General features: G+C 33.9%; 1 protein-coding gene and 1 long non-coding RNA gene across 2 annotated transcripts in view; one reads left to right on the forward strand and one right to left on the reverse strand.

Annotated features, from left to right (window-relative positions):
• LOC129739307 (uncharacterized) overlaps nt 1-18,701 on the forward strand; it is a 284,988-nt gene that overhangs the window by 115,497 nt on the left and 150,790 nt on the right. The window lies entirely within an intron of this gene.
• LOC129739312 (uncharacterized) lies at nt 9,221-10,115 on the reverse strand. Its single transcript, XR_008735818.1, has 3 exons — nt 9,871-10,115; nt 9,664-9,815; nt 9,221-9,388 (listed from the first exon to the last, which is right to left on the reverse strand). It is a non-coding gene; the product is annotated as an uncharacterized LOC129739312 (long non-coding RNA).

The raw sequence follows: 18,701 nt of genomic DNA on the forward strand, positions 1-18,701 counted from the left end.
TGCCGCAGTTTTTTAGTGATCCACGGAGCCCGTAGATAAGCATCTACGCTACGTTTGGGCACATGGCGAACGATTGTGTAATTAAGGATATTCGTAAATGTCCATATTCTTGAAATCTTTATAGTAAAACGTTTTCTCAATGGGAGAATATAACCTAGCGGCACCGAGTGAGAGCACTAGAGCTGGGTGATGTAGGACATCTTTGACGAGTGGAGCGGGAGCTAAATCGATCGCCGGAATTTGTATGTTTATCCTCGTGTGATCTAGTTATGTATATTTTATAGAATGAGAATAGCCTAAAACGACTCAATTTCATGAAATGAGGTTTGATGCGATGAAAAATAAAGATTAACTCAATTCCACCACCACGTTGTAACTTAGTTTTCAACAAAAATTTATGACCTCGATCAACAATCGATTAGCGATTATGGAATTCGTCCTTAAATAATTTTAAAAACCTTGACTTGATGATACAAGATGCAAAAAAAACAGATAGTGTCAATGAATATTTGCAATAAAGACTTCGCTCGCTTTGTGGGCACAGATAAGTAATTAGGGGTTAAACTACAACCAACAGGTACCGCCGGGAGGAACTTATTTTCAAAGGCGGCAAAAAGATTGATCATATGTTTTATTTACAAAACTAATCTCCTTGTTCCATTAATGTCGCTGGTAAAAATTTATTGGTTTTTTGAATGTTTGTGCTCTCCATAAATATCAGCACAGAAGAAAAATCAAGCGCAACTCAACTGAATCAGGCTCATCTTGGACCCGTGTTTATTAGCCTTGGGGACACAACAGTACTCAAGCTGTTAGTGCATGCTCCAGGTGTCATCAGTCAGTCGGCAGTTATGATCCTGATGCATCGGACCAGAGCGTCGCGTCGTTGCCAACGGGCTGGTTTTAATTGATCACAACATGCCGACATCGTCGTCGATTGATTGATTGCCTTCCGTGTTTCTAGTTTCGTTGTCCAGGTGCCACAAATGGAACAACTATATGGTGTCTCCAAATTAAAATCAATAAAGATGTCCCACTCGGCTGATGCCTCTGGGCTAGAAATCATAAAATCACATAGGCTTTAATGAGACTCATAACTTTTACGCTCATTTTATGTTCTTTAATTCTATTCCACCGATCCTGAGCAAAAGAGCTTGTTTTCCACAATGCAATGTGTAACGCGTATGCAATTATAACAATCATCATAAGTTTAACCACTTGAACTGTAGTTGAATTTCCTATCACATGAAAGCATATCATAATGATCAGTAAAAATTAATTTCTATTTCCAATCAAATAATGATAGATCTCAAAATACATAGCAGGGACAAAAACTTAACGGATTTCAGCTGATCTGCAGTGACCGAATGCAATATGTATAACATAAATCCTCTGGTTAAGCTTCTCAATTACATTTGCAGGGTTAAAAAAACAAATCGCAACTATGTGCTGTGTACTACTACATATGTATCTACTATATCAGGTACAAAAACTCAACTATCCACTTTAATGCTTTGCCGCACGGCATTTGCGGAATGTTACCGGCAGATGGAAGAAAGAAAAGATTTTTATACCTAAATGAAAGAAAAAACCCGATTTAATACACTTGACAGTGGATTGTAGCCTTTCTTACAGATTGTTAATTATGTTTGGATGCATATGCAAGACACAATATACAAAATTCCTAATAAAAACCGGAAATCATATTAAAAAATACTATTTAAAAAAAAGGATGCCCACCCATGTGTTTCAAATGATTCAACGTTTATTCTGAGAAACCTCTGGAGTGCAGGATACGGGGATTTGCAAAAAATAGTTGGGTTGCAGCATATTTGCATCTCACTTACTTTCAATCATGATACATATATCTATAAGTCATATTTGTGTCAGTTTTGTTGGCATATTTTCAAGTTGGTAAATTTTGTAAATTAAGTTTGAATAGTTTTTGTAATTTTTGTCATTGTTATCCAATTTGTCAGATTTGTGAATATTGTCAATGAATGTAATTTTTGATAATTTTGTTTGTATGTGTATCCTATCTAAAATTTGCGAATTTGGTCAATTATGTGAAATTTGCCATTTCTCTCTCTTCTGATTTGTCATTTTGTAAATTTCGTCATTTTGGTTATATTTGTCATTTTTTTTCCAAATTTGTCATGTTTGTCATTTTGGTTTAATTTGTCAAGTTTAAGAAATTTGTCAATTTTGTTAGTTAACACATATTTATAATTTTATCATTCACTTAGAGAAAACTTGGCGTTGAAACCAAAACAAAATTGATTTTGATAAAAAAAAAGTTCTATTGAAACAAACTTCTTTTTATTTGAAATAATGTATAATGAGTTTGATTCTGAAGATATAATTTTGGAACAAAGGGTTTATTCTTTGAACTAAACAAACCTTTAAATAAAAAACTAAAAAAAAAACCATTTAAATATCATCGGAACCGAAGATTATCCTCTGTTAATTTGATTCAACTATTTTATAATAGATTTATTAGATTTTCTCATAGTTTAAATACAAATTCGTTTAAATTTGAGAGGTTTTCAAAAAATCAGGACAATTCGGGACGTTTTATGCACCAATTTAAAAAACTCGAGAGTTTAAAAAAAAAAATAGGACAGTCTCTCGAAAATCAGGACAAATCCTCATTAATCAGGACACTTGGCACCTCTGAGCACAAGAGGAACAACAACAACAACTGAACAATTGTAATGCACGTCAGGGGTGCCAGGTGTCCTGATTTTTCAGGATTTGTTATGACTTTCGAGAGGTTGTCCTAATTTTCAAAAACTTTCGAATTGTCCTGATATTAGGAAATTTGTCTTCAAAATGTCCTGAGTTATCATGTTTTGTCAATTTTATCAATTTTGTCAATCTTATCAATTTTGCCAATTTTGTCAATTTTCAATTTTGTCATTTTGGACAGTTTTTTTTCTGTTTCATTAATTTTCACAATATGTTTTGTCAATTTTGTCAATTTTCTTAATAACAACTTAAACTCGACAATATTTAAATTATGTATTTTTGATATTTGTTTTCAACAACTTGTCAGGATACATGCTAATACCACAGAGAATGCTTATACTAGATGAATTGATCCCAGTATGACATTATTTTTTTCCAATAAGATTCTATTTTCCCTACCCAACATGAGATCAGCAGCGGTATCGATTATTTCAAAAGGACGTACGGCCAAATGTAAACAAATGGAGTTCTCAGCTGGGTGAAAAAGTACCGTTCGAAGACCTACATTACAGCACAATTTCTTTTTTTTGTCAATCCAAAATTAACAAAAAAAACCCGAAGTGGAAGATAAATAAAATTTGAAATATTTTATGTAAATTTTGAAAAAAAAATCAAAAATCCGAAAAATTACAAGATTTAAAATAAAATTTTGGAAGATGGGAGTTATTTCACCTTTTGTATTCTTGATTTAATTGATTTAATTGATGAAAAATTAATACTTGATTCATAGATTTTGTGCAATGATGTAATATGCAATTTTGTTGCACACAACATTTCGTGCAATTTATTCCAATTAATTTGTTTTTCCCATAATTTTTTATTATCAGCCCCCATCTCCCCCCCCCCCCCTCACGTTGTTTAAACAGGATTTGATTAAATGTTCCGAATTTTCAAACGCGTTTTTTCGTTCTGAGCTAACTGCTAGTTTCGCCCTTATGAAATGCTACGCTAGGTTTATTCACATTTTGCGCGTTCGCCCATTTCCAAATTTACTACAAAATCATCTGACAGATTCTCGCTTGGGTTTTAACTCGTCTAAAATTTTAGCACAAAACGATCGCGGTTTGGGCACAGGCTAAAAGTTTGAGTCAATGCTACTAAATGGAGAAATTGTGTGTGTATGATTCGGACGATTCACACCAACTCAATTTCTCTCATGCTCTCACGAACGACATAAGCTCGAACGGTATGAGAGAAATTGAGATGGTGTGCTCCGCTCGCGTCCCTTATGTGGTTTCTCCTTCTAAAGGAAACCTTTGCTTGCGAATATAGCGTCGGGCTATCGAAGCGAAGCCCGCCATCGCTGCAGAAAAATGCGATGTCAGATGTTACACCCATCGATTGGAGTGTAATTGAAGAATTCTTGTTGGCAAAATAATTGGAACTTCGGTTCCAAATAATGGAAATCAGTTCTGTTAATACTGAATCTGGTTCCATTGTAAACTTATCGTCATTTTAGACAAACGTTCAAATTTTGTCAAAAGTGTCATTTTGTTACTAGTACATTTTGTTTTCAATTTAATTTTTTGTCATATATTCGTTTTTGAGAATTGTGTCATTTTTGTAACTTTTCAGTTGACAAGATTGACGTAATTGAAAAAATTGTCGTAATTGAAAAAATTGACAAAATTGTGACAAATTGACAAAATTAACAGAAATGATAAATATTAGAAAATTGAAAAAATTTAAAGAAATTTACAAATTTGACCAAATCGACAAAATTGACTTAGTGGACAAAATTTTAAAAAAAATTGAAAAAATTGACAAAACATATTGTCTATATTGATGAAACAGAAAAAACTGAGCAAAATTAACAAAATTGAAAAACTTGACAAGATTGAAAAGCTTGACAAATTTGACAAAAAAGACAAATTGCAATCTTGTTAAGTTTTTCAATTTTGTTAATTTTGCACAGTTTTTATCTGTTTCACCAATTCATATTGTTTTGTCAATTTTATCATTTTTTTTCCAATTTTGTCCACTAAGTCAATTTTGTATTATTTTTTCATTTTTTTCAATTTTGTCAATTTTTTAATTTTTGTCATTTTTGTTAATTTTGTAAATTTTGTTAATTTGTCAAATTCGTCAAAATTTTGTCAATTGGCACATTTTTTTTTGTTTCAACAATTTTGACATTATGTTTTGTCAATTTTGTCAATTTTGACAATATGTTTTGTAAATTTTGCCATTATTTTTCAATTTTGTCCACTAAGTCATACTTGTCGATTTTGTCAATTTTGTAAATTTTTTTCAATTTTTTCAATTTCGTCAATTTTGTAATTTTTGTCATTTTTGTACATTTTGTAAATTTTTTTAATTTGTCAAATTTGTCACAATTTTGTCAATTTCGCCCATTTTGTCAATTGGCTCAGTTTTTTCTGTTTCAACAATTTTGATGATATGTTTTGTCAGTTTTGACAATATGTTTTGTCATTTTTTTTTTCAATTTTATCCACTAAGTCAATCTTGTCAATTTTGTCGATTTGGTCAATTTTGTAAAAAAAATTTCAATTTTACAGTTTTGCCATTTTTTTTTTATTTTTGTTAATTTTGTCAATTTTGTTAATTTGTCAAATTTGTCACAATTTTGTCAATTATTTCAATTCTGTCAATTTTGCCAATTTTGTCAATCAGCACAGTTTTTTTCTGTTTCAACAATTTTGAAAATATGTTTTGTCAATGTTGACAATATGTTTTGTCAATTTTGACACTATGTTTTGTCAATTTTTTTCAATTTTGTCAATTTTTTTCAATTTTGTCCACTAAGTAAATCTTGTCAATTTTGTCGATTTGGTCAATTTTGTTTTTTTTTTTCAATTTTGTCAATAGTTTTAATTTTTTCAAATTTGTAATTTTTTGTTAATTTTGTCAATTTTTTTTTATTTTGTCAAAATTGTCATTTTTTTCATTTTTTTCAATTTTGTCAATTTTGTCAATTTTTTTCAATTATGTTAATTCTATCAACTTTGTCAATTTTGCCAATTGGCACAGTTTTTTCTGTTTTATCAATTTTGACAATATATTTTGTCAATTTTGACAATTTGTTCTGTCAATTCTGTCATTTTTTTTCAATTTTGTCCACTAAGTCAATTTTGTCCACTGTAAAATTCCCAATTTTGTAAAATTTTCGATTGGGTCAATTTTGTAATTTTTTTTAAATTTTGCCAATTGTGTCAATTTTGTCATTTTTGACAATTTTACTAATTTGTTAATTTAGCTAATTATGTCAATTTTTTAATTTTGTTGATTTGGACAGTTTTTCCTGTTTCATCATACTGACAATATTTTTTGACAATTTTGTCAATTTTCTTAATAAAAACTTATACTCGACAATATTTAAAATATGTATTTTTGATGTTTGTCTCGTCAGGATACATGCTACTACTAGATGAATTTATCCCAGTATGGCATTATTTTTTTCCAATAAGATTCTATTTTCCCTACCCAACATGAGATCAGCAGCGGTATCGATTATTTCAAAAGGACGTACGGCCAAATGTAAACAAATGGAGTTGTCAGCTGAGTGAAAAATTACCATTCGAAGAACTACATTGCATCTCAATTTCTTCTTTTGTCACCCCGAAATTTAAAAAAAACCCGATGGGGGAAATAAATAAAGTATGAAATGTTTTATGTAAATTTAAAAAAAAAATCAAAAATCCGAAAAATTACAAGATTAAAAACCAAATTTTGGAAGATGGGAGTTATTTCACCTTTTGTATTCTTGATTTTATTGATTTATTTGATGAAAAGTTACTTGATTTATAGATTTTGTGCAATGATGTAATATGCAGTTTTGTTGCACATAAACTTTCGTGCAATTTATTCATTTTTTTTGTTTTTCGCATTATTTTGTTTGTTATTTATTTATTTATTTATTATATTTTATCGCGATGTTCCAACAGGATTTGATTAGATGTTCTGATATTTCAAACGCGAAACTAGCAGTCAGCTCGGAATGAGAACCGAGCTGACTGCTAGTTTCACCCTCATGAAATGCAACGCTAGGTTTGTTCACATTTTGCGCGTTCGTCCTTATACAAATTTACTACAGAATTATCTGACAGATTCCCGCTTGCGTCTTATAACCCTTCTAAAATTTTAGCACAAAACGATCGCGGTTTGGGCACAGGCTAAAAGTTTGAGTCAATGCTACTAAATGGAGAAATTGTGTGCGTATGATTCGGACGATTCACACCAACTCAATTTGTCTCATGCTCTCACGAACGACATAAGCTCGAACGGTATGAGAGAAATTGAGATGGTGTGCTCCGCTCGCGTCCCTTATGTGGTTTCTCCTTCTAAAGGAAACCTTTGCTTGCGAATATAGCGTTGGGCTATCGAAGCGAAGCCCGCCATCGCTGCAGAAAAATGCGATGTCAGATGTTACACCCATCGATTGAATATATTAAGTTCGGGGTGGTACCCCTTTATGAAAATCCATATTTTTATAATGTGGTTTGGAGTTTCGACTTCAAAAATTTTTGACACCGGTTCGGTTTATACTGAACTGGTACTTTACTGAAGTAGGAAATATTCTCATTCGTTCTACCACTTCCTCTTACTCGTTTTGTCGGCATGATGACATCATGAGTGTGAGTGAGGCTGTAATTTTAACCACCGCACACAGTGAGCGCGCCCATCATGTTTATGACGTCATGTAAAATATGACGTCATATATACAACAATCTTGATTTTAGTGATTGCTGGTTGTGGCTAGCAAGCCCAATTGACACGTTTTTTGGAGTGATGATTTGATGATAATTACTATGAAAAATTTTTTTTCAAACTATTTTGTTTTTTTTTCTTTCTTTTATACATTGAAGAGGGAAAAAAATCAAATTTTTTAAGACGAAAATCATTTTTATTGTACTTCCCAGTTTCGCAAAAACGTGTGGACAATGTTTACAAAAAATCACACCAGCACACACAAATACACTGACATCGTCTGAACTCGTCGAGCTGATTCGATAGGTACCTATAAAGGTATATCTAAGACCCAAAATTAAGGATCTCCCAAATCGACCGATAACTATACCTTTCTGTAAGAAAGGCAAAACATGTCCGAAACGCCACTGGAGCGTAACCCGAGTGAGCCGCAACACGTGGCTGAGCGAAAACCATGTGAAATGTGTTTATGTTTACGGTTAGATTAGAATGATCATATAAAAAGAGGGAGAAAGAAATCCTTTGTTTATTTTCAGTGATCATACAGTTCAATATTTATCCTCAGTAATTCTGCAAAAGGTAAACGTTTTTTTTTCAACAAAGAAAAACGTTTTATCAACAACAACATTATCTCAATGTTATTTTAATCAATCGGAGAAGTTGTGAAAAATATTAACGATTCAGAAGATTACAAAAATTTAAAAAGGTAAAGTGAATCATTTTTCTAGTGACGCTTTTTTTATTGACACAAAATTTTTAATTCAAAATATTTTGATTATTTTTCGTGAAAATAGCGGAAGAATACTGATTTTGAGGGAACATCTATTTCCTCTAGCATACTGTAATTATTTTCATGTTGAAAATTCCTTCATGGCTTTTTGGAGTAAGATTTTTCGATAAATGCACTACAAATAATCTTAACTCGATCCGTGCGGGCGAGATGTGCATTTATTATCAATCAACGCTGTAACTTTAGAGAAATCTGAGTTATCATTGATATTACCGCACAAAATATTGTCTAGGGTTTTCAAATTTAAATATCTGCTAGAGATCAATCAATCCATTATGACTAAGTAAAAAAAAACTTGGCAATTTATGGTTTCAAACTAATGGTAACGTAACGTATAAATGTTTGTAAGTTTTTTGTTTAATTTTACACAATATTTAAAGGTTCGTTTACAACCTAGAGAGACTATAGTAAACAAGTAGGCGCCATCTGGTATAGGATTGGTCGATCTTGGATCGATCCTTGGAAGATTGATTTTTGCAACTCCGATTTTCGATTTTTTGGATTGATTCTTCGGCCAGGAAAAAATCGATTAGATCGGTTTATTTTCTATTCGATCTTTTATTCTTATTTATGAAAAAAGGGCATAATGGCAACCTTAATGAGGAAGCTTATTTAACCATAGAAAACAGCTTTAATATTTTTCTCGTTGGATATTTTATTTATTTCGCCAAACATCGTAGGCTACACACAAAATTTTCGAGGCCGGAATTTAGCAAAATTTTGCTCAAATTTGACCAGCTAAAAACTTAGCAATCAATTTAGCAATTTTTTTTACTAAAGTTTTAGTAAAATGGTGAAAAGTGTCCATACTAATTTTTTACTAATTTTTCAGTAAATAAAATTATTGTTTGCTAAAATTTAAGCAAAAAAGTATTTCCTCAAAATTACTAGAATTTTAGTAAATTTCGAATTTCAAAGACACCGTTTTGTTTTCTTATTGTTTTTTTTATTGGTTATCATCAACAACAGCAATGACATTATCATTTTCTATTTTTCACACAATCAGCTCTGCTGATCAAAATTTGAAGTACTCGATCCCGACGTATGAGCGTATAACGTGATTGAACTTCGCAGTCCAGCTGGCTGCGGGTATTAATGACCTCTAATGGCACTGTGGGTCCGCAATCGTGAGACTTACTTTAGAAGTAGGAAAATTAATCATCTATTGCGTTTCAAGTTCACCTGAAAAAGAAAAACAATGTTGAAATGAAATTGATTGATAGACTGAAAATGTTATCAAGATTTCGGAAGAGGAAAAAAATCTATTGAATTTTTCATTGTCACCATTCTACAATATTTCAAAGGGATTCTTAAAATGAAGGTCATTGCTAAAATGTTTTAATAACGACGATTCTTAGTCTACATTTGAATCATCCATTTGTAAATCGAGAATATGAAATGAAAATTGACAATGAACGGGTGTATCTAAGCAAAATAAATATTAAACACAAACCTACCGTCGTCTGTTTATCGCATAATTAACTCCCGCTGCTGCTGAATTGAAAATCAGCTGAGCGACTTTCTTCGATGCATTTCCATTTATTACGTTTGTAGGCTGTTGGCGAGGCTTTACACCTTCGACGATGGCAGAGGTAGGTTATTAAATTTACTGGAAAAGTAAGGAGTTTAATTAATATTTTTTAACTTGAAATCATTATACTTACCACGGCATTTTGATTTTGGAATGTTTCTTATAGCTGCCCCTACTCATTAACTTCACGTACATTTGTGGTGAGCAATTCGGCTAGATTTTTTCGTGGCTTGTACCCGGGTCCGGTCGATAATTATAACCAATGAATTTTACTTAGGACCATTGAATGATTTGGGCTCATTATGTTTTCATATGAATTTACGTTTGGATTGAATTTGATTGAATATTTCATCAGTCCAACGGTATAGATTTGGTAACGGTTTGGGATCGACTGCCTATAGAAAGAAAAACTGTTGATAAAGATTCAAATTTAAAAAAAAAAGTTTCAAATAAAGTAACAAAGTTGTTGTTGTATGTTTGTTCAGAGAGGGTTTGATAACAATTAGGTTCCATGAAAAATTAGTATCGAACAATGAATAAGTATTTAGTAACTTAAGTCAAAAATACAAAAAGAAAAAAATGGAAAATTTGAATAGTAAAATTCAGTTTTGAAATTCTCACCTGTCCGAAACTTTGACCTCCAGCCAATTTGAAGCCTGGTGTTGAATAGAATGAACGTCCATACCTATCCCATCGAGGCCTATCGAGGCATTTGTTCTTGCGGCTGGTGTAGATTTTCAGGTGGACCGCACATCCGGTAAATTCATAAAATTTTGAAACCTTAAATAACAAGGTTCTTCCAAATTTTAATTCAATCGCGCGGAACCGTAACCACACCATTACGAAACATACAAAATCTTCCGAGGGAAACACCGTTTTTTGTTATACTGTTCACCGTCTGAACCAACATCAACGTCAAGTAGAAATTCATTAATCCGGCTGACGGAGAGGATGCAATCAGAAGGACGACAGCTCTGGTTGAAGGCAGCTTTTTTCAGCTCTCGAGAACAAAGAGATCTGAACAATTTCAAACACTTCGAACCGGTCGTCCAAAGCAAGCGGAAATTGTCCTTAGGCGGCATCCATAAATTACGTAACGCCAAAAATGCACTTTTTTGACCCCCTCCCCCCCGTATGTCACAAATCGTAACGCTTTGACGTACCCCCCTATGAAAATCACGTAACGCTGATAATTACCACCCCCCCCTCTATCTTCTCATGTTTTTAATACTGATTTTTAAAGGTAAAGAAAGATTTCAACATAAATTTTTCATACGTTTTTCATAACGGAATCAATATATATCCAAATCGCTTCAAAGTACTCATTGATGACTCTCTGATAATATAAATTGATTGTCTTATCACGAGAAGCTCTGTGCTTGTTAACTGATGATCTACCTCGTTTAATTTATTTTGTTCAAAAAGCTTAACTTGGGGGCATAAGTGGGGTATATACTTAGTAATATTCGTCAAAATAATCAAAATTGATTTTTTTTAATCAACTTTGAAGTGAAATTTCCGTGTTAAGGTTGAATTGAGTTCTTGGGGGCAAATGTACTCAATATTCGGTTTTCCAACGATTATTTCAAGCATATTCAAGACACATTTTATTTTAAGGAGTCTATCTCAGAATCTTTCAAAAGGGAAAATTACAAACCAGCTTCAATCATGTTGAAGCTTTCAATTTTGGAACTGAATTTTGTTTGCATCTGATTCTGCAAAAATTGCATGACATACAAACAGAATTTTAAGGAATAAATCGTTACGTAACGATGAGCATACCTCCCCCCCTCCCCTATGTCACAATTCGTAACGCTCGAGCTTACTCCCTCCCCCCCCCTAGGAGCGTTACGTAATTTATGGATGCCCCCTTAGGTATCCGTTAAAAATCCCGAAAAGTTTGTCACAGCTACTGTTGTTGGCCCTTGTTGGCAATCTTTTACCAAACCGCTGCACCAATTTTATTTGTTGAGAAACTGCAAGATCTGAAATAAACAACAAATTAGTGATCTGTTACGATCAGAAACCATTTTATTTCTTCTTAAATTATTTACTTACCGGCCAAATTCGGAAAAAAACGCACAATAATAATTTTCCACTTTTCGTTTTGAACCCGAAAACACAAAATACAAGCAACTGAAAAAACGACCAAGGTTCGGGTACTTGCTACTGTTAGTGCTAAAAGCTAGCAAATGGGTTTTTTTTACTCAAATTGAGCTGAAGTCATGACAATTTGAGAAAATGCTAACTCGAAAGTAAAATTAAAAATTAGCTAACAGAAAGTAATGGTGTATTTTTGCTAAGTTGAGCCTTGAAAATTTTGTGTGTACATACATATTCTCAAACCTAGGAGTTACAATCTTAAAATTATGTTAAATACTACAATGTTGGGTTCTTCAGTGCCTGTTTCCGTAAAAAGCACTTTTTAGCTGCTGTTTAGACATAGTAAAATCTATGTTCTGGCAGAGGTTAAAATAAACAGATTTCTGGTTCTCAACTGCCGACAAGGACAATAAAAGTTTAACTGATTTAGTAGACACGCTGATTAATTATGTCGTTTACACTGTAAATTTTTGCCTCGATTTCCAGCAAAAAAAATTGCTGGAAACGTTCAGCAATCCAAATTTTTGCTGGAAACCAGCAATCGGTTTTCGAATTGCTGGATTTTTCAGCATTCGGTTATGTGCTTGTCATTTTTGCTGAAAAATCAGCAATCGGTTTTCAAATTGCTGGACTTTCCAGCAATTGATCCATCTGCAGTTTGCTGGAAAATCAGCAATCGAGTTGTCAATTTGGAGTTTGTTTTTGTTTCGTACGCTGAAGTAAGGTGAGATTCTATTTTACGAATTAAGGTTAAATTAATATAATTATTTTATTTTCCTCTATATTCTAGCAACCAGGCATCAAGTCAAGGGTAAGTTTTTATTGTACAGGTAGATATTCCATAGAAGATACTAATCAAAACTATTTTTACAGGTGGCGGATGATCAACATTTTGGCACAAAGCGGCCACGCCAGAGCCGGTGTTAGAAAGTTGTGAAAGAAAAGTTTTTTTTGGAAAATAAATTAATCCCTTATTGAAAATGGGAGAAAATAATTGTTTTTATTGCTTATTATATGCACAGCCAATACTAAACTTTAATTTTGAATTGAAATATAAATTTCATACTAAATACTGCCGGTTGTGTTGAAAGAAATAGCTGGTTTCCAGCAATCTGGATTCCTGATTTTCCAGCAATTTGAATTGCTGGAAACCAGCATTAACGTTTGCTGTTTTTTCCAGCAATTGAAATTGCTGGAAAGTCAGCGGGACAAAAACCAGCAAAATTTTGCTGGTTTCCAGCAAAAAAAATTTGCTGTGTACAAAAGAGATTGCAGCAAATTTTCTTTTAACACTTAATGGTTCAATATTTATTAGTAAACAGCGTGATTCGTAGCTTGGTAATTGGCTCTGAGACCATCCTAGATTTTGTAAAGCAAATAGAACAAATTGTTTTTGAATGGATTCTAAACGATTTTTATGAGAAATTTGAAAAGGGGGCCACACAACGCTACAGTACTCAAGAATGGATCGGACATAAGCTGTGTTCAATGATTTTAGTGTATATGGGTCACGAATATTACAACTAAAACGTTTTATAAAGCCAAGCATACTATTTGATTTCTGAATTACTGAGTTATAGTGATCTGCAAAGGTAAGTTTTGAGTCCAATATAATACCTAGATCTCTTATCTTATTGATTCTCTCCACAGGCTCATTTCCTAATGTAACAATTTCATATGACGGATATGGATCGATCCCAGAACCGTTCATCTGGATCGATTTTGAAGATCGATCTTTTCCCGAAGATCGAACAATCCTAATCTGGTACCTTTCAAAATAATACATTCAGCAAACATGCTGCAACTTCTCGTGACTGTTGTTTTGGATAAACCGACGATGTGTCCAAGTAACCATGAGCACTAAAAACTTGTCAAAATGCTAATCAAAACAGCTTCAGAGCTTCTCTGCTCTCTATTAGCTATGTAAGCCAATTTTGGCGAAATTAACTACTATTTTAGTGCACATTAGAAATAGAAATAGTCCAGCAATTATTTGCTCATCTTACTTGTTAACATTAGTCGTGAAAAAAAAATTATGGCGCAAAAATTTCAATTCAAATGATAACAATACTTTTGCTTTTGCAACTGTGAATTTTTCAGTTTGATAAGTCTCTTTTTTCTATTGTTATACATAAAAGAAAAAACTTATTCATTTAGAAAATTCTGAAATCCAGCTCCCATTATTTTTTTCTTATTTTATTATGTCCAATCTCAACCCCGTATCATAGTTTAACATCCATATTTCTTCTTATTTCAGGTTCGTTGATTTGACGTCTCTGTTAAACGTTTTCGAGGTCAATTTGGAGGAAAAGCCCGATCACCTAACAACATTGAGGTAAAATTTTCTCGCACCGAGGGATATATTAAATGATAGCAGCTGTAGGTGTATGATGCACCGTGGCTCAGTAAGTACGTTTAGTGTTTCTCCTTCTGCCCGGAGTCGGTCAGTAGAGCGGTAAATGCCGATTTCCGATGATAACGGAGAGCATTTTTCACATACACGCTGCCCACTTCCTGACTAATGATAGGTTTTAGCTCTTTTGTTTTCCTATAGCGACCGCTAAATATCCCACATGTGGGTGAGGTTTGATTTTTTTTCTCCTGTGTATCATAAGCGGCAGAATTGGTTAACCGTTTTGAAATTTATTCGGCAGCGGACAAACGTTGATAAATCTCGAGAGGGGCAGCTACTATGAACGGGCATGTTCGGTCACCGGAATCAATATCTGCCAACGGAAACGGTTCCGCTTCGTAGTCGGTGCTCCGTTCCACCGTATTCGACAGAAAACACTGAAATCGTAACTTAACTGTAAACGTACTACACTGAGATAATAAGTAGTTTTCTTAATTACTAAAAGAATAAAATTTTCATTCGCACTTACCAATGATGTCTTAAATTTCGCGAACTGTGACTGATTTAAAAGTCAAACCCTCTGGAATCGGAAACAATATTCAACATCCAGATAGGCGATCGCGGAAATGAGAATGGGGCTGATTCGTGGGTTTGCTTTGATTGCCAATTATCAAAGTTCAGTTTATCGATTATCAAACATCCTTCTCTGGAAGTTGGTCTCGATCGGATGGATCGAATTGGATTTCCCACCTAGAACGGACCGGTAGAGCTGATCGTTCACACGTTTTCATAACAGTTTTAGGGGTAATGTGTTTGAAAAATGATGTCTGTACTTGAGTTCAATGATCTTCAATGAGCAATAAGCTGTTTTTATGCATAAGAGTAGGGACACTTGATCCCTGGGGAGACTTGATTCCTTTGCTATATCTCGAAATCGGAATGTCTTATAAAAATGCAGCACCAACTCGTGAAAAGGTGCGTAGTAACATTCTCGATATATTTTTATTGATAAAAGGGTATTTTCATTGAAAAATAGCTCGCAATTGCTTCTAGAACCTAGCTGGAGTATGAATTTCGTCTAAATGGTTTTATACTGTATGTTTAATGTGTGTGAGTGAGATGAAGATAAAAAATTCCTCTATGTTTCGACAATCGCTTATGGGTCTCTCTTTGGGAGTGCGTAAATAGTTTTTCGTATTTTCCCCTTTTAATGTTTGCATCTAAACCGTTTGGTTTGATGTGGGGTAAGTAAAGGGTGTATCTATAAACAAATTTTTGTGGGGATAATGTCATATTATGGCAATATCTCTTTTAGATCTCTTTTTAAAATTGCATGTTAATTCCAATGGAAACTGATAAACTAAAAACGGTTTTTGTGATAAATAAAGTCTGTTTCACATAGAATCTGGCCGGATAAAATACATAATTTTTCCGCATTTTGTGGGGTTTTTATTGCACTTTAAGGAAAAAATACATAAAAATCATTCGTCAGCTTTTCGGATGAATTTTCGAACTTTTTTTGTGATACCACCCATCATTTTCTGCACAGTACTGCTGGTAACCTCATTCGTCATCTTGTTCCACCACTTTTCCATTTGAGCGAGTTTTTTCATAGTTCTGTCACATTTCTTCAGCTTGCCAGGTCCGGCCAGAACTTCACCGGACCTTTGTGGGACCGAATGAATGTCAAATCCCTCTTCTGGACACATTCTTCTTTGTAAACATTTCCATTCATTGTGTCCCAAGTGATGAAAATCTTAGTCTTCTTACCACAACTACAGATCCCTTATTGCCAAATCATCAACTTACGAGCAAATTTATCTGCGAAAACAAACTTGAATCTACCCGCAACATCCCCTTTACGCTTCGCAAGGTAAAATTCGTTACTGGGTATTTGTCCAAAATCCATTTTGACGTAAGTTTCGTCGTCCATCAAAATGCATCCGTTGTTCTTGGTCAACACTTCCTCGTACAACTTCCTCGCCATGGTTTTGGCAACCAGGGTTGGTTTTGTTTCAGCGTCCTGTTGGGGTGTTTGCTTGCATGATACGACCGCAAGCCTTCTCGCAAACAAATTCGTCGAGCTGTACTGTGGTTCGTCTAGAACTTTTTCGCCAAATCACGCAAGGAAATTCCAGGATTATTGTGAACTGATCGAATTACCTTTGCTCGCAGCTTCCGGTCATATGTTCCACTTTTACGCCTGGTTTGCTTTGCTCGACCCACCGTAAGGGTCTCCCGGTAACGTTGCAGCACCGAATTTACAGTCGATTTTGGATATTTCAGGAATTTCGCGATCTTTACCCCTGACCACGTCGGTTTCTCTACGTGAGTGTGCAGATTTTTCTCTCGCCTTTCGCATTCCATCGGCGATTACTTTTGACTGACTACTTCAATCTTGATGAAATTTTCACCACTAAGTAAACAAACCATCCGGATCAAATCACTGTCAATAGATTCGCGATGTGACAACTAGGGGCGCTGCAGTAAATGAAAAGATGCGACCAGATTCTATGTGAAACAGACTTTAAGTAGAGCTCATATTGAGCTTATTGATTCTACTGGGAGCGGGTTTTGTTTACTTTCGCATGTTGGTGCTGAAATGTTCTAGAAAAATATGACAGTTTGAGCAAATAAAACTATGCTGTGAGGTCATAAAACAATTATGAACAATTTTTTTTTATTTATTTAACTACTAGCTGATTCCATACGAACTCCGTTTCGCTTTCAATTTAGAATATGTGAACATTTTGAATTAATGTCAATTCACAGGCATTTTCCAGATGCAATTCCGAATGCATTTTTAAGCAATAATTGCAAAAATGTTGATTACGTTATATGTACGTTCACTTTTTCTGTCGTTTGCTACTAAATTTGAAATCATTTTATTAGTTTTCGTTTCGTTATGAAACAAACTCACGTTATTATTGAAAAGCAATTTGACAGTTAATAAGACCCCCTTTTTGTCGTTTGATAATAATATTGAAATCAGAAATCAATTGACCGACCCCAATAAACCGTGTATGAATTTCGACTCGATCGTTGCAGATCGGTGGCCTCTTTTCCGAACTTTGGTCTCTGAAATAAGTTGCCCTTCCTTCAAAACTCCCGTGTGCAAATTTTCAAACCAATCCATTGCATAATATGTAATATCAATATCGCAAAAAAAAAACAGTGAATAGTAAATATGGGCGTCCTCTTTGGCCGACCCCTGACCCAAAATTGGACAATTGGAATCAAATGTTCATCCTTAATAATTTCTATGTGCAAATTTTCATCTCAATCCGATGTATAATAACGTCAATAACACACAAAAAATGAAAAGGTAATATGGATGACCTCTTTTGCCGGTCCCTTACACAAAATTCGATACCTCAAATCATTTGCACATCATTAAAAATTCTCGTAAGCCAATTTTCATCTAAATCCGTTGTTTAATAACGTCAATATCGCAAAAATAGCGAATAGTTAATATGGACGACCTTTTGACTTGCCCTTATACAACATTTGATACCAGCAAGTGTTTGCGTGCCCCTAAAAATATACGAGTGCAAATTTTCTTCTCAATCCGATGAATAATAGCGTCAATATAAAAAATATTTAAAAGTTTATATGGACGATCCCTTTTTCCGACCCCTTACACTGAATTCGAATGCTTGTCATTCGAAACTCTCGTGTAGCAATTTTCATCTGAATCCGATGTATAATAATGTCAGTATCACAAAAATAGCCAACAATGAATATAGACGACCCCTTTGGATGGCCCGTTATACAAAATTTGATCCCGGCAATCGATTGCCCGTCCCTAAAACCATCCGAGCGAATTTTTTTTTCTCAATCCGATGCACACTAACGTCAAAATCACAAAAGTATTGAAAAGTAAATATGGACGACTCCTTTTGTCGAACCCTGACTCCCTGACCCAAAATTCAATACCTGAAATCGATTTCTCATCTCTCAAAACCTCAATGTGCAAATTTTCATCACGATCCGACGAAAAATAACGTGAAAAACTTGAAAATGACATTTGTCTTGAATGGACGACCTCCTTCAGAAGGGGTCAACCGAAATTCTGAAAACATTTTTCATCATTCCTGATTCTAATGAGCATCCATGCCAAATTTCAGCTCTCTAGTTAGCTCTTAAGACAGCTGAGTCTATACAGAACAAACAAACAAACCCACAGAAATTACTTTTTATACATGTCAGAAAATTTAAAGGATTTTCTATCGGCTTTATCTGTGAGAAATATGCTCATAGGAAGATTGAAAATTAGAAGATGAACCATAGATGTTGAAAGTAAGCCAAGTTCATTTTGAATAGCAGATTGAAACCACATGCTAGACTTTTATCCAACACCATTAAACTATATAGTAGAATTGGTTTTAAATCCAATAGAACTGACACTACATTTCTCTATGCAGTTGGTTCGACTCTCATGTGCTATTTACTAGTTCATCTGTAAATTTATAAGTCAACGGAAAATGGACGCAGAACATGCTGACGTA

Source organism: Uranotaenia lowii, chromosome 1, assembly GCF_029784155.1.
Source record: "Uranotaenia lowii strain MFRU-FL chromosome 1, ASM2978415v1, whole genome shotgun sequence".
Classification (NCBI taxonomy): Eukaryota; Metazoa; Arthropoda; class Insecta; order Diptera; family Culicidae; genus Uranotaenia; species Uranotaenia lowii.